The following is a 14053-nucleotide window of genomic DNA, read 5'->3' on the forward strand; positions in this document are numbered from 1 at the left end:
AAGGACCTTAATGTGGATCTAATTGTTCATGTTTCAAGTATCAAAAGTAGATGGATTTCCAACTGTAAACAACTCTTTTCTCCTCACATTACTGCTGTCTTCAGTCTGTCTACTGCATCAGATCTTAACTGCTTTACCTGGCCTTTGAACTTATCCTAAACATATTTTCTGCTACCTGTTAGAGAACTTACTGTATTGCTGGTTGGTCTCAACAAATCCTTCCTAGAGTCAGACTAATTCTCTTACTGTCAAAATGAAAGCCCTTCTTTCTGCTCAACCAACGCCTGCCTCCTTCATTCAAATTCTACCCACACTTGATGGTCCAGCTGACATTCCCTTTGCTCTGTGCCAAAAGATACCCAGTGCTCCCACCCTCAGAACCATCTTCTTTTCCTGACACGATTCCCATATATTTTCATTTTCAATCAATTCAGGAAGGCAACAATGTTTCCCAAGTCCTTAGCAGCACCCTAAACAGTATGTGAGTGCACAAAATACACCTTAGTTATTTATAGGCAAAGCAATGAGGAGAGGCTTCAAAGTCGTGGAATGACCTTATAATTCTGAGACTTTGTTTCTTTATCTGGCAGATGATTGACCAACTCTATTCCTTGCTCTGGACCTTAAGTGAAGGGAAGTGCTAAAACAAAACAAAACAAAACAAAACCCTCCTCCAGGGGCCCCAATTTAAAGTGTTTCAATCACAGAAAAAAATATGAGAACTCACCCCCAAAGTACCTAATATCCATTCTTCATCTGCAGTGTAAGAGAGTCACCTGTACAGTTCTGGGATTGAGTTTCAGATTTTCTATTGAGATAGATTCTATAGAAGACATTTGCAGCTTTATAGGAAAAGGATATCGTAATTGTCTTGCAAGCTTTTGAGGCCAAAGGAGCGAGTGAGCGTTTTGTGTGGTTGGAGTGTAAATAAGGGAAATTTCCCTGGAGCTGTTTAGGATGCGAGTCTGGCCCAATTTTAAGAGAGCTCCTGCTCTGCCATGCAGCATCTCCAAGGAGCTGATCTAGAGAGCTATCTCCAAACAACCTGGAAGCAGTTCAGAGTGTGGGTCCGCTCTGTAGGGAGGGCAGACCAAAAGAGAAACAACCATTGTGCTGAAAGGATTATTGAAGAAGGAATTCAAAAAGAGAGGGGCCAAGACAGAAGAGTTGCTTCTTAAAAGAAGGAGGAGGACATCTTGCAGCAAGGCTAAAGATGCTCCTTCCACCAGGGCCGCTGGGTCACTGCTGTGCTGTCTTTGCTTAGGGAAGGACTGTGGTCATTGGGATTTTCTCAGACATTCCACATAAAACCAAAGCAATTGCACTCCTCAAGGCTCAGGAAAGGCTTAGCTGAGAGCCAGCTAGATTGATGGTAAAGTAATTCAGTAGATGGAAGCCAAGAACTGTCAAATGAAGGAACAGCCTAAAAATAGCAAGACAAGACTTCACTCTGTAAAGGAAAAGGTTAAAAGAGAATGGCCAGCCACTCAGCAACAAATTGTTAACTTGAGACTACTGTGTCCCAGGCGCTTGATCAAATGATGGGATGAACGTGGTGAGAGTTGATCAGACCATGATATCTTGCTTTTCCAGGGATTTAAGTTCAAAGAATATCTGCTGGGAAAGGATTAAGAAATTAACTAGTCTAGAGGCAAAAACTGGAGGTCTGAGATATGCACTGTTTACTTTTTTTTAAGGATTTTATTTATTTGCACTGTTTATTTTTAAAACATTTAATTTGAATGTTAAAAGCCTTTAGACCAGGTATGCACACTCCAGCTGCCCTTGTTCTAAGCACTTCTTTTATTGAGCCACTGAGTTTCCTGAAAAGCTTTCCTGTCTCTGAAAGCATTCCCGTTTGCAACTCCTGCACATCTCCTGGTTTTACAGATGGGGAAACTCAGGCTAAGAGGGTAAGGGGTTTACCTCTGTTTCACTGCTGAACAGGAGCACAGGCAGGACCGGGTCCAGAGATTCCTTTCTCTCAGGGCTGCACACTCACATCAGGGCTGTTAGCGTCTATCTGTGTAATCATGGAGAGAAAGCCAAGTCCCAGACAACTCACTTGGGTTATTCAGAATGATATTTTCAGAATGAGTCTAGTCTACTGCTCTAGTCATCGGCACCCCTCCCACCGCTCCTGCTGCTTTTCCCCTTTTCCTAGATGAGTGAGACAATGAAGCAATCTCAGACAGGCTTTGGAATGTTTGGGGCAAACGTAAAACGAGTGCTCCAAAAATCAGTGACCGTTTCATCTCCACTGAAGAGAGGTGGCCTGAGTAGTGAGTGCCATTGAGATGTGTTCCTTCTTCCCCACCCCTGTACTAAATTCCCTATCCTGGCCTCCTCTACTCTGAAGACTCAAGTCCCGTATTCTCTTTAGTTTCCATGTCTGGGTAATCACCTTTCTGTGGCCTAGAGATTACAGCTACTCTTCCTCCCAACATCATCACCCAGAAGCTGTCAACTCATAATGATTTTCAGTTGCAATTGACTGGGATGAGGGTATTGTTTTAATTGTTATTGAATAACTGTAAATTAAGCAGGGTAACAGAGAAGGCAGGCAACAATGAGGATAGGAATTGTACTTCTGTTCAGAGGCATAAATTTAGGACTCCTGCAATTGTATTGTGATCTGACAGCTGAGAACTTATGATTTTTAAAATATATACACTAGGAAAACTTCCAGAAGAGATTGCATTTTCTTTCTAATAGTAGGTTTAGTTTGTTCTCTATAGAAAAATGACAGGGCAATAAAAGAGGTCCTTGCTTTATGACACTAGAATATTTTAGATAAGACTCAGTACTGAGACTTAATGGATTTTCTGCTTGTGGAGAATAACGGCAAAGCAGAGAGGAAAAGTGGAATGGTGGTGTTACAGCCCCTGACCAACACAGTTACAGTCTGAAAAACAAAAGAGAAGGAAACTAGCATTTTATGTGTTAGAAAAATCAACAGGATTTTCATCCATTCGCTATCAGCCACGTGCCCATCCCTGGGCTAGGTGCTTTGGGACATTAAATAAAAATGACAATAGAACAGAAAAAAAGACTGGTTTTGTATTATCTGTAATTTAGTTTGGAAAACAGGAGGATGTTTAGAATCAAAAACTAAATTCTGTGGCTCAACTAGATTATAGGACTGTGAAGAAAGGAAAGGCCATGGGTTAGAGCAATCTGGGAGAGCTGGCCCAAGATGGATATTGAGAGGAAATCTCAGAAAATGGAGAGAGGTCAGGAAGGGGTGGGATCTCAGGAAATGAGGCCAGTATGACATAGCTGAGCAGCACCAATGGAAGGGGCCCTGGGGGACTCACTAGCATAAAGCAGAAGGTCTACGTTAAAATATTGCTAGTACATGGCCACAAATGCCAGTCATGCGAAGACACAGCTGCCACAGGCTTTCTGAAAGTCTTCATTCTGACTTAACAATAAGGGTAATATCCCTCTCTTGGCTAGAGCAAATAGGGCTTACTGCCCAGCTGAAGTAGGAAACCAGCTGGGTAGAATACTTGGCCCAAATCTGTCCCCTGATCTGCCTGATGACCTCTGAGGTTACTTGGCCAGAAACAAAGTCTTCTCTTCCAGTGTGAGGAATGAGGTTTCCAATGCCAAGAACCTTACAAGAGGGGACACAGAGACAGACAGTTACTGAATGATAAGCGACTGTCGGCCGAGGTTTTACTGGGGAGAAGACAGTTTGGTGAGTGGTGGGACTGCCTGGAAATGACAGAAGTGACACATTTTTGAGGTGGGGGTGACAGTAAGAAATGGCACACAAACAGAAGCCCCACAACGTGGTAGAATGAGCAAGGCTATGAGGTTCAGATACACCCGGCTTTAAATCCTGACTGCCAAATGCTGGGCAGGGGCGAAATTTATGTAAGAGAGTCAGAGGGCATGTAAGGAAAACATCTGGCACAATGCCTGGCTCCAGCAGGCACTGAATAAATGGTAATAATTATTAATTTAAAGAAAAATATGGGAACATCACAGAGGAACTTTAGCAACTTGACAATTCTGACAACTTCAGTACTGATAAAAGAATTGAGGCTTAGTTGAGAAATTATTAAAAATAATTTTCTTCTTGTTTTTCACCCAATGCTTTCCAACCAGTATGGAATCATGTCAGGATGTCCTTCTTGTAGCTATGGGATACATCTATTGTTTTTCCATCCACCGAGAGTCCATTTCCTCTTTCTCTGGTAACCGCACCTCAACTTTCCTTAGAGGAAGCATCCCCCTCTACTCTGAATGTACAGAGTTTCTGTGGAGTTGAATCTGATTCTTGGCAGCAGGGTGGACTGTTGATCCAGGAATAAAGCAAGTCAGACCGGCCCATCTCCTGGCCATTCCCCCATGCCACTTCCGACCCCAGGTACTGGTATGTGACTCATCAATCAGTCCACTTAGAGCAAGTCAAATGTCTTACAACTACCGGGAAAAAGAAGCTGTCTTTCTGCTGGGGTTACTGTGAAGACAGGGAGAAAGCTGAGCTGCTAAGTAATGATAAGAACCTGCTAGAGGATAGAGCAGGGGGAGAGAGTCCTGATGTGAATACGATAACTGTGCCAGCCACTGTTCTAAGTGCTTTGGACATCACCTTTACTTAATCCTTTCAAAAATTCTACGAGAAGGCTATTATTAATATCCCCATTTTAGAGAAAAGGAAATGGAAACATTCACTGAAAGGGATAATAACTTGCTCCAAGTTACACAGCTAGTGGGTACCTACCCGTACCGGGATTAAATCCCAGACTGTTTGGCTTTAAAGTCCTTGCCTTTACCAGTATACTATGCTGTCTCTTCAAGAGATATTTCAGATTCTGGATCCTCTATACTTTTCAGTTATGTGAGCCAATATAATTTCTTTTTTGGCTTAGGCCAGTTTGAGCTGGGATATTGCCACTGGCACCCAAAGGAGTCGTAAGTAATTCAATTACACAACAAATGTGCTCTGTCTTTTCCAGGGTCCCCGTGTTAGCCCAGACCTTGCTCCTCACCTACTGAAGTTACTGCCCCAATGTATAAACCTTTCATTCAAAGTCTTCTGCATTCTCATACAAACCTGTGTTTGGATCTTATTTCTCCTCTACAAAAGTTTCCTCATTGTCACCTATTAGTGATCTCTCTTAACCTACAGCTGAGTTAATTACCCCTGTAAGTCCATTGATACTTCTGATCTCATGCTCACTCATATTGCTAGGGAAGAAGTCTAAAGGAGTATTTTGCAATTTCTTAAAAATCCATCCCTCATTTGATAAATGTAATAACCTCTCCCTGTCTTTCTCCTCTTGGAAATGGAAGAGGATGCAGCCATTTCCCCATGCCCCAGTGGTCTTTGTTAGCTTTCTAGCAGTAGTTGCAATATTTTAAATTAAGGCTTCCTTGCAATCATTTCTTCCTCCCTCGTGTATTCTCTCCTCTTTTCAAAGTGCATTCGGTTGTGCTCCCAGCTGTGTGGGATTGTTTGGGTGCTGGTCTGTAGTGAAAAGACGAGAAGAATAATTGGCGCACACAAGGCCTGAGCAAAGGATTCCAATAGGAGAAAAAGCTAATCTTTGATGGGAGAAAGCTGTTTCTCTCTGGGTTAGAAAATGTAGCATTTTCAAATTGAAATCTCCAGGACTGAGACAGATTTCCTGAGAATGTTTGTGGTCCTCTGCTTGACAACATAGATTTGTTTGGGACTTTGCGCTGCCTCAAAGGCATTGAGAGTAATCTGTTAGCAACGGACACCTGAATTGCCTTCCCAACCCTGTGTGCTCTAAATTGACCCCAAAATTGCTGAAGCAGGCTAAGCTTTTCTGCTCGGGTGCTGGTTATACACTGTTAAGTTCTTAAGCTTCATTCATGGCTCCTCTGTTTTCCAATGACCCTGTTCCCCACTTTTCCCAGTAATACTGATCTGCAAACATACAAACTTAAACCACAGAATACTTGCAACTCTAAGGAAGGAACAGTGGGCCGAGGAAGAGACAAATCAACACTCACAACACAACAAGAGGAGTTTGTAGCACAGTTAGTTCTGCTCCCACCTAGGGAAGACCTGACTGTCTTCATATCCCATCTCTAGAGAGGAACCATTGTTGTTTCAGAAGAGTGAGGAGGATTACCTGGATTATTACAATGCTAAAATGGATTTTCTCTACAAGACAGGATAAAAATTCTTCTTACACACAATCTCTCTTCCAAATAAGGAATTATGGGGAGACCCCTGCATCTTAATAGCAATGTGGGAATTTCTTTGGGAAACTTGATGTTGGTTAAAAAACAAACAAACAAACAAAAAACCATTTGTCTGCAATGAACCTGCCCTTTAACAGTGCTCACGAGGCCACAAGGGCTCAGTTAAACCACAGCTAGAGACGATAGCCTCTGAGGACTGGGAGCTACTCAATTCCAACTTTAGAGCATAAAGTGCTTGAAATTCTTGGAGGAAATTGTGTAGAGTTATAAATAAACTTTATTCTATCCCCTAGAATATAGAATATTCCCTGAACATAAATAACTAATTTCTCCAGCAGTTTTTCTGTAACTGAGTGAATATACCTTTATGAATTGTTTGAATAACCCTAATACACTGATGGGGCTTTGTCTTGAACTCATACCACAGGAATGAAAATGGACCTTATGCATCTTGAATGTTTCAGTTCTATTCTGAGCCGTGAGTCTTAAAAAGATATTTTTCTTTCAATTCCAATAAGTTCTGTTGAACTGACCAACTGCATTCTGTTGATTATGAACTATTTAATCAGATTTTCTAATTCCCTGGTTCCATCCCCATAAGAAAAGTAATTTTTGTTCTTTTCAGTTCACTGGGTGAGTAAATGTTCATTCACTTTCTGGGGACAACACTGCTTACTGCCATTTGGAGTTTTTGCCTCCAGGCTCCACTCCAGTTTCCTCTCCAGTTACTTTATCTTATTTCCCAGTTGCTTGGTCAAGTGAGGCTTCCCAGGACACAATCTGTGCCAGTCTTAAGGCATAGAGTTGCAGGTAAAAAAGTAATATGTGAGGTTACTGTTTCAGTTCATAATATGGAAGTCATATACACTCCACTCCAAAGAAGCTATTGCTTCTTTGACTCAAATATCCTATTGGGATCCTTTGCCTATCTATTAATTCATCTTGTATCCAAAATCCCAGTAATTAATAACAGGGCAGCATTTTTGTTCTCCAATAAAAGAAGAATATTACCTATCCATACCTGGGAAATAGATAATTTATTTAATGTTTCTTTTAAAAAAAAGATTTTATTTATTTATTTGAGAGAGAGAGAAAGAGGGAGAGAGAGAGAGCACAACTGGGGGGAAGGGGGGCTGAGGAAGAGGGAGAAGCATTATGGGGCTGGATCCCAGGACCCTGGGATCAAGACCTAAGCCAAAAGCAGATGCTTAACCTACTGAGCCACACAGGTGCCCCAATTTAATGTTTCTTTAGGAGGACACCTTACGAAACTCTCGGTCTTGTTTCTCCCCACTTCTCCTGAATTACATTCTGCAATCCAACTCTATGAAAGAATTTTAATTGGTTGGAAAGAAACAGAGTATGGCTCCTGGACTACTTTAAACAGTTATTTTCCAAGGATATGAGAACTACATGAAACCGTATTATTTACCCACTTTGCCCAATTAGAAGATAAAGTGAAAGGGATGAAAAACATATATGGAGACCTAGAAGAGGTTATATGTAATGGCGTTGAGTTTACATTTCCCCTGTAGAATGAAGGTTAATAATTAGGAGTAATTCCTCCTGACTTTAAGGTGGTGTTAAAAGAGAAGTTAGCTTTACTTAAGTCAAGAATAACTTGAAAAAGCAAGAGTGTCACTCTTATAATCTTCATTCCTGGAAATGAATAAAGAACATTGAAAAACATAATACATAAGTGAATTAGCCTCACTTAACACTAATTGTTTTCTAGTGTTAAGCAGTAATGATAGAGTTTATCCATAAACAGTTGTAACCCATTTTTGTCTGTGTTTATCTTATCTTTTTATTAAAATGGGTGACTCTGGGCAATTTTCAATGCTTTGGAAAAGGGCTCCTTTTTCAACCCAAATTATTTGCAACTCCAAAGGAAGGAACAACAGGTGAAGGTTGAAAGAAACACACATGCACAACAACAATGTGACACAATGGGATTCATTCTGGAAAATAAATGCTTTCAGGCTACATTTAAAGACTTGTAGGATAACCTATCTTCTATAACATTGTTTTCTAAGGCCGAAGGATCTGAGTTTCTCCTCACCATGAATGTTTACCTCATGAGACTCTCTCTATCCTTCTCAGTGCTTCAGAGGAATATTTTCAACATGCTTATCTTCTGGTTTACTAATGCTCTCTTCAACTGTATCCAATCTGTTATTAAGCCATCTATTGAGTTCTTAAAGTTATTGTGTTTTTCAGTTATAGAATGGAATCATTTTTACAGATTCTAGTTCTTAAAAGAAAGCCTCCATTTGGCCATCTATTATTTTCAACATATTAATCACAATTTAATCATGATTTAAAGTCCATGTCTAATCACACTAATATCTAGGTAATCTATGGTTCTGTTTCTACTGTTTATTTTGTTTTCTTCTGCTGGTCCTATTTTTGGTAATGAATTTTATGGAATGTTGAATTATGTATATGAAAAATTGTGCACCTTAAAATGATATTTTTCTCTACAAGGAATTTATCCCATTTTCTGGCAGGCAGCTAAGAGACTACCTCAAAGGCAGCTTTGTAGTAGTTTTAAGACTTGTTATAATATTGGTTCAACGGCATTCCTCAGGGACAGTCCTGCAGAGATGCAAACTAAAAGCCTACATTGTGATCTAGGGTTCTTCTTTGCAGGGCCTGAGCTTCATTGTTTATCTCCCTAGAACTAAAAAACAATAAAATGTCTGCTATCATTTTCAGCCACTTTCTTCTTAGATTCATATCCTCTTACTCTGCACAATTCTACAAGCAAATGCCTTGAGGGAAAAACCTGTGTCTAGTGTCTGGCTCATTTCTCTTTGTGTCTCCTTTCTTCTAGGACCTGAATCCCTCAGTCCTGCCTGCCTTAGCAACCTTGAACTCCAGTATATACTCCCCAGCCCTGCTAATCTTTGTAAAGCTCTGAGGGCTTCTTTGTATCTCAATAGCTGCTTTCTGCCTGGCTCTTAAGCCTTTTTCCTTAGGCTAAGGATGAAAAGGTCCTTTCAAGGCCTAAAAAAAAAAGAGCAACACCCAGAAAGTTAGGCCCACTTTGATGACATTTCCTTCTCCCCAGGTTCCAGTCCCTCAAGTCCTGGCTGCCTTAGAAATTCTCTGAGGCCTCTGAACAAATTTCTCTCCAGTTTAATCTGGTTTATCTGGTTGATTTTGATTGGATAATTGGCTTGCTGCAAGCTTCTGCATCATAGCCAACACAGAAATCTCTCATGCAATTTGGAAATATGGCATTCAAAAGGAGTTAAGAAACAAATGCTCATTTCTCAGGTGTCCAATTATTGTAACCAAGGTATGTCTTTCACTTATAAGCTAAAATACTCTGGCTTTTTAGCATATTCTCGTATGTTTTTTGCATAACTTTTGATACTTTAAAAATAGGAATTTCTCTTGTGCCATTCCTCCTGAGTAAAGAGAGACTTCTATCTCCGTGTGTTTCCCAGTCTCATTTGTCTTTCAATGTACACTAATGACTTCAAGTAATATTGGGAGAAAAGGCCTATACCTAATTGTGTTTTGCAGAACTCTAGAATGTTAATAATGGTTATATGTAAAATGTCTTGAGAGTCATAAAGAAATTATTATCTGATTTTTCCTACATGTAACACCTTTCTTGGGCAGTATTTCTCATAGCTTTTAATACACTATTTTGAATTATAATAAGGTATATATAGTGTACATTGTTTTTCAAACTTATATGACCAGGGAATCTTTTTCCATAGCATGTCTTAACAGACAAGGAGACTGGAGAAAAGCTTTGGGAAACATGGTTTTAATTAAAGTCTATACTATCAATTTATGGATTAGGTTACCTTGAAAAATAGCAAGGGCCAAAATATCCCTTAAATAGGGACGCCTGGGTGGCTCAGTTGGTTAAGCGGCTGCCTTCGGCTCAGGTCATGATCCCAGCGTCCTGGGATTGAGTCCCACATTGGGCTCCTTGCTCGGCGGGGAGCCTGCTTCTCCGTCTGCCTCTGCCTACCACTCTCTGCCTGTGCTCGCTTGCTCTCTCTCTCTAACAAATAAATAAATAAATAAATAAAAATTCAAAATATCCCTTAAATATAAGAAGTGCTATTTTTAGTTTACAAAACTTTGGGAAGCAGAAGTATTTTGTGAATATTTGTAGGCCATATTATTTTTTTTAATTGAATAACATTTACGAGTATGCATTGGCATTGCTTCCCAAATACTATGTGTTCAAGAGATGTTAGTTTCCTTTAGTTCATAATTTCCTCTGAATCAAGCAATAACCCCTCTGAAATAAATAACAAATTTATTTCATATATGAGCAAATTGAAGTTACAAAAAGTTAAGTCACTTTTCAAGGTATTACAAAGTATTAAGTGGTAGGGTTGAGATTTGACCTAATATTATCTAATACTAAAATAAATATATGAACAATCTCATTCTCACTGTGTCAGACTAAAAAGTACTGGAAAAAAGACCAAAAAAAATGGTGAAATAAGTTTGAGAAAGCAAACATTGAGTACATCAATATTTTATATCTTAATATGTTAGAGGTAAAATGTGATGGTGATTGTATCTTTTCCCAGCTATCTTTAGTAACCAATGAGGAAAAAATTCTGGGAAAGAGGAATGTATATCTTGATGGTAATAATATGTGATGATATAGCTAACACTTTAATAGTATTTATGTATGAGACACTGTTCTAAGTGATTTACACACATATATGAACTCATTTAATCTTCAAAATCATTCATTATAGTATTAACAATAATTGCAACTATAGAAGTTGCTATCAGTTATCAGATACTTATTTTGTGATAGGCCAGGCTTTCTCTGGCAGTGCTTCTTCTTTTAACCCTAGTAATAAATGAAAAATGAACTATTTTTACCATGATGATACTGAGGTATACAAGTTAAATGGATGTCCCAATGTCACCTGATTAGTGATCTCAATCCAGGTGGTGTAAAACAAAACTAGTATTTTAAATCACTATACTAGAGCTAAACCTTAAGGGTTGTGTTAATGGGGCAAAAGCGCTATGAAACACCACTTAAATTCTATGCTTTTTATATTTTCTCATTTAAAGTTCCATAAAAGATTGATGACCAGTACCTGAGCAATTATATTGTTTTCTATGATTGTTATGGTTAAATAATAAATGTTATGGGATCAACATAGAATTAATCATAAGAAAAATAGTAAAATGTTTCCCGAGAGTAGACTTTGCAATCTTTTAGTCTGGCAAAACTGCAACTAAACTCCCAAAAGATAATAAATGTAATTAATTTCTAACATCGGTAAGCATAGGATTCAATTGAGAATGGCAAGTTTGGAAGTGGAGAAATAAGTTTATAGCTATAGAAATGATAGCATAGTGAGTGTTCTTTGGGTTTTTACCTGGAAAAAGTAAGCTGTTGTGCCCTTATCCACATACTCTGCCACCTCCGGCCGGGTTAGGGAAGAGTATAGCACTTTGACTTAGAATATGAGTAGACCCTAAACTTGCTGAGATCAGTTTTTTAGCTGAATTCTTCTGCAGCTAAAAGAAGACATTAAGAGGCTCCATAAATGCCCCAGTACAAGCCAAGGTTGCCCCTAAAAATTATTTCTCAGAAAAGTTTCTGTTAGATTTTTTGTTCTCAGTTACCTGATATTCTTCCAGGGAGAGAATTACATAACTCCACAAATTTCTGTGTGATTTGCAGTGCTTCACTATGGGATAAGTACACATCCTACCCCAATGATGTTGGGCATGACAATGTGACTTTCTTTGATCCACAGACTGTAAGTAATGTCACTGTACAACATCGAAGCAAAAGCTGCAAGGGCTATTGAACAAATCATCTATGGAAATGCAGTCATTGGTAGGGACTACGTCTCCTGCCTGAATCTCAGAATAAGAAAGAAAGATACATGGAACAGAATTACATGTAACTGTGAATATATATAATGTGAATAAAAAATACACCCTGTTGTTATATAGCATTGGGATTATAATGTTGTTTGTCACTGCAGCAAAATCTAGAAAAAATTGACTGATTCAAAATTACTCTATATACAAGTGTTTATCAATGTTCTCATTTACAGAGTGCTGTTTTAATTACCTAATTTGAAAGAACAACTACTAGTTAGTAAAAAAAAAAAAAATATTTGATCAAACAAGGCTAATTTTGGGTGTCCTTAGGGTTCTCTTCAGGGAATTGATTTAAAAGGAGACACATAAAATTAACATAAACTTAGTAATTGTTCCTAGGGATTGAAGTCACTATTGTAAATGTTAGATATCATTGTAAACTGGTGTTTTGGAAGATTTTAAAGGCTGCTATAAATAGCATATTATTGATGATTTTGCAAAAATTAGGAAGATATACTTACGAAATTAAGGAGATAAATAGCAACAACTGTACATCATTAAGCAGTTACTTCTAACTTAGAACATTTTTTAGTGGAAAATAAACCCAGCTCAGATTACAAAAAAATTCTATATCTCAAACAACTTAGAAAGCAGAGAATATGTTATAATCTTAAAATCTGCATTGGCTAATTCAAAAGTTGACTCTATAATTATACTAATGTTGAAGATACATGTGTAAGAATATTTTTCATGTAATGTGAATAAAAACTATTTCTAAATTAATATATTCTCATATGTAATATGTGATTTTAAATAGTATACATAACTATATTAATAAATTGATCATTATAGACACTGGTTTATATTTTCATAGAAAGTAGACATTTTCATTCATGTATATGACAGTTTTTTAATCACCCTTTACCACCTTAAGTATATAGGAGACATGGATGAAAATAGTAAACAAAAAGGTTTTACTTAGGAAAATAAGCAAATATTGGGGGCCACATTTTATCAAAGAGAAAGAATACATGTTAAGGACAATCTTTTATTCTTAGCAACATGGAATCTTTGATGATGTTAGTCCTGTATTTCACCATGCTGCAATCGGTCCTATCAAAGACCTTTTTGGTTTTTTTTAATTTCACTTTTTTATTATTATTTTATTTTTTTGAGAGAGAGGGGACAGGTAGAGGCAGAGAGGGAGAGAATCTCAAACAAGCTCCATGCCCAGCACAGAATCTGATGTGGGCCTCTATCTCACAACCCTGAGATCATGATCCAAGTTCGACATCTAACAGACTGAGCCACCTAGGTGCCTCTCAAAGACCTTTCAGAAGAGAAATGAACTATCTTATTTACTATAATACACATACCCTGTCTCTTAGATTGAGCTATATTAATCCTTTATATTTCATTCCTCTTTAATGTCATTAACTTTATCAACCAAAGCTTTGATTTTACTAGTTTTGAAAATTATTTTCTCTTGGGTGATGGGAGGTGTGTGTATGGAGGGGAGTGGTGGGGTAAGGGGCCTGAACTAAAAGTATCTTTCTTCATAAATCAGCAAGTCATGATGGTGAGAACACTTTGAAATGATCTTGTTTTAGAGGATGCAGAGTACTGAATTCCACTCTGGATTGTCTTGCCGGAGCTTCTAAGGATTTATCTCAGACTGGGTGGCTTAAACTAGAGGAAATGTACTTTTAGGAGAAGATGATGGATCATAGAATGAAACCAAGAACTTAGGGTAAGGAATAGAATTTTCTGAAGAATGGTTAGAGATATATGTGTGGAAATTTGCATGTCTAAGGACAGAGCAGAAAATTTAAAAACCACGTTGAACCCATTTTGATACAATGGTTTGCCTTATTGGAAACTGTGGCAGAATAGAGATGGCCACACATTTTTAACTCTTCTGCTACTGAGATACGGGATCCACAGTTTCTCCTTTTGAGTCTGTTGATCCTATGATGTTCTGACCTAAAGAATATTATGGATGTGGTCCTGTGTCAAGTGCTAGATC

This window comes from Martes martes, assembly GCF_963455335.1.
Source record: "Martes martes genome assembly, chromosome: 9".
Classification (NCBI taxonomy): domain Eukaryota; kingdom Metazoa; phylum Chordata; class Mammalia; order Carnivora; family Mustelidae; genus Martes; species Martes martes.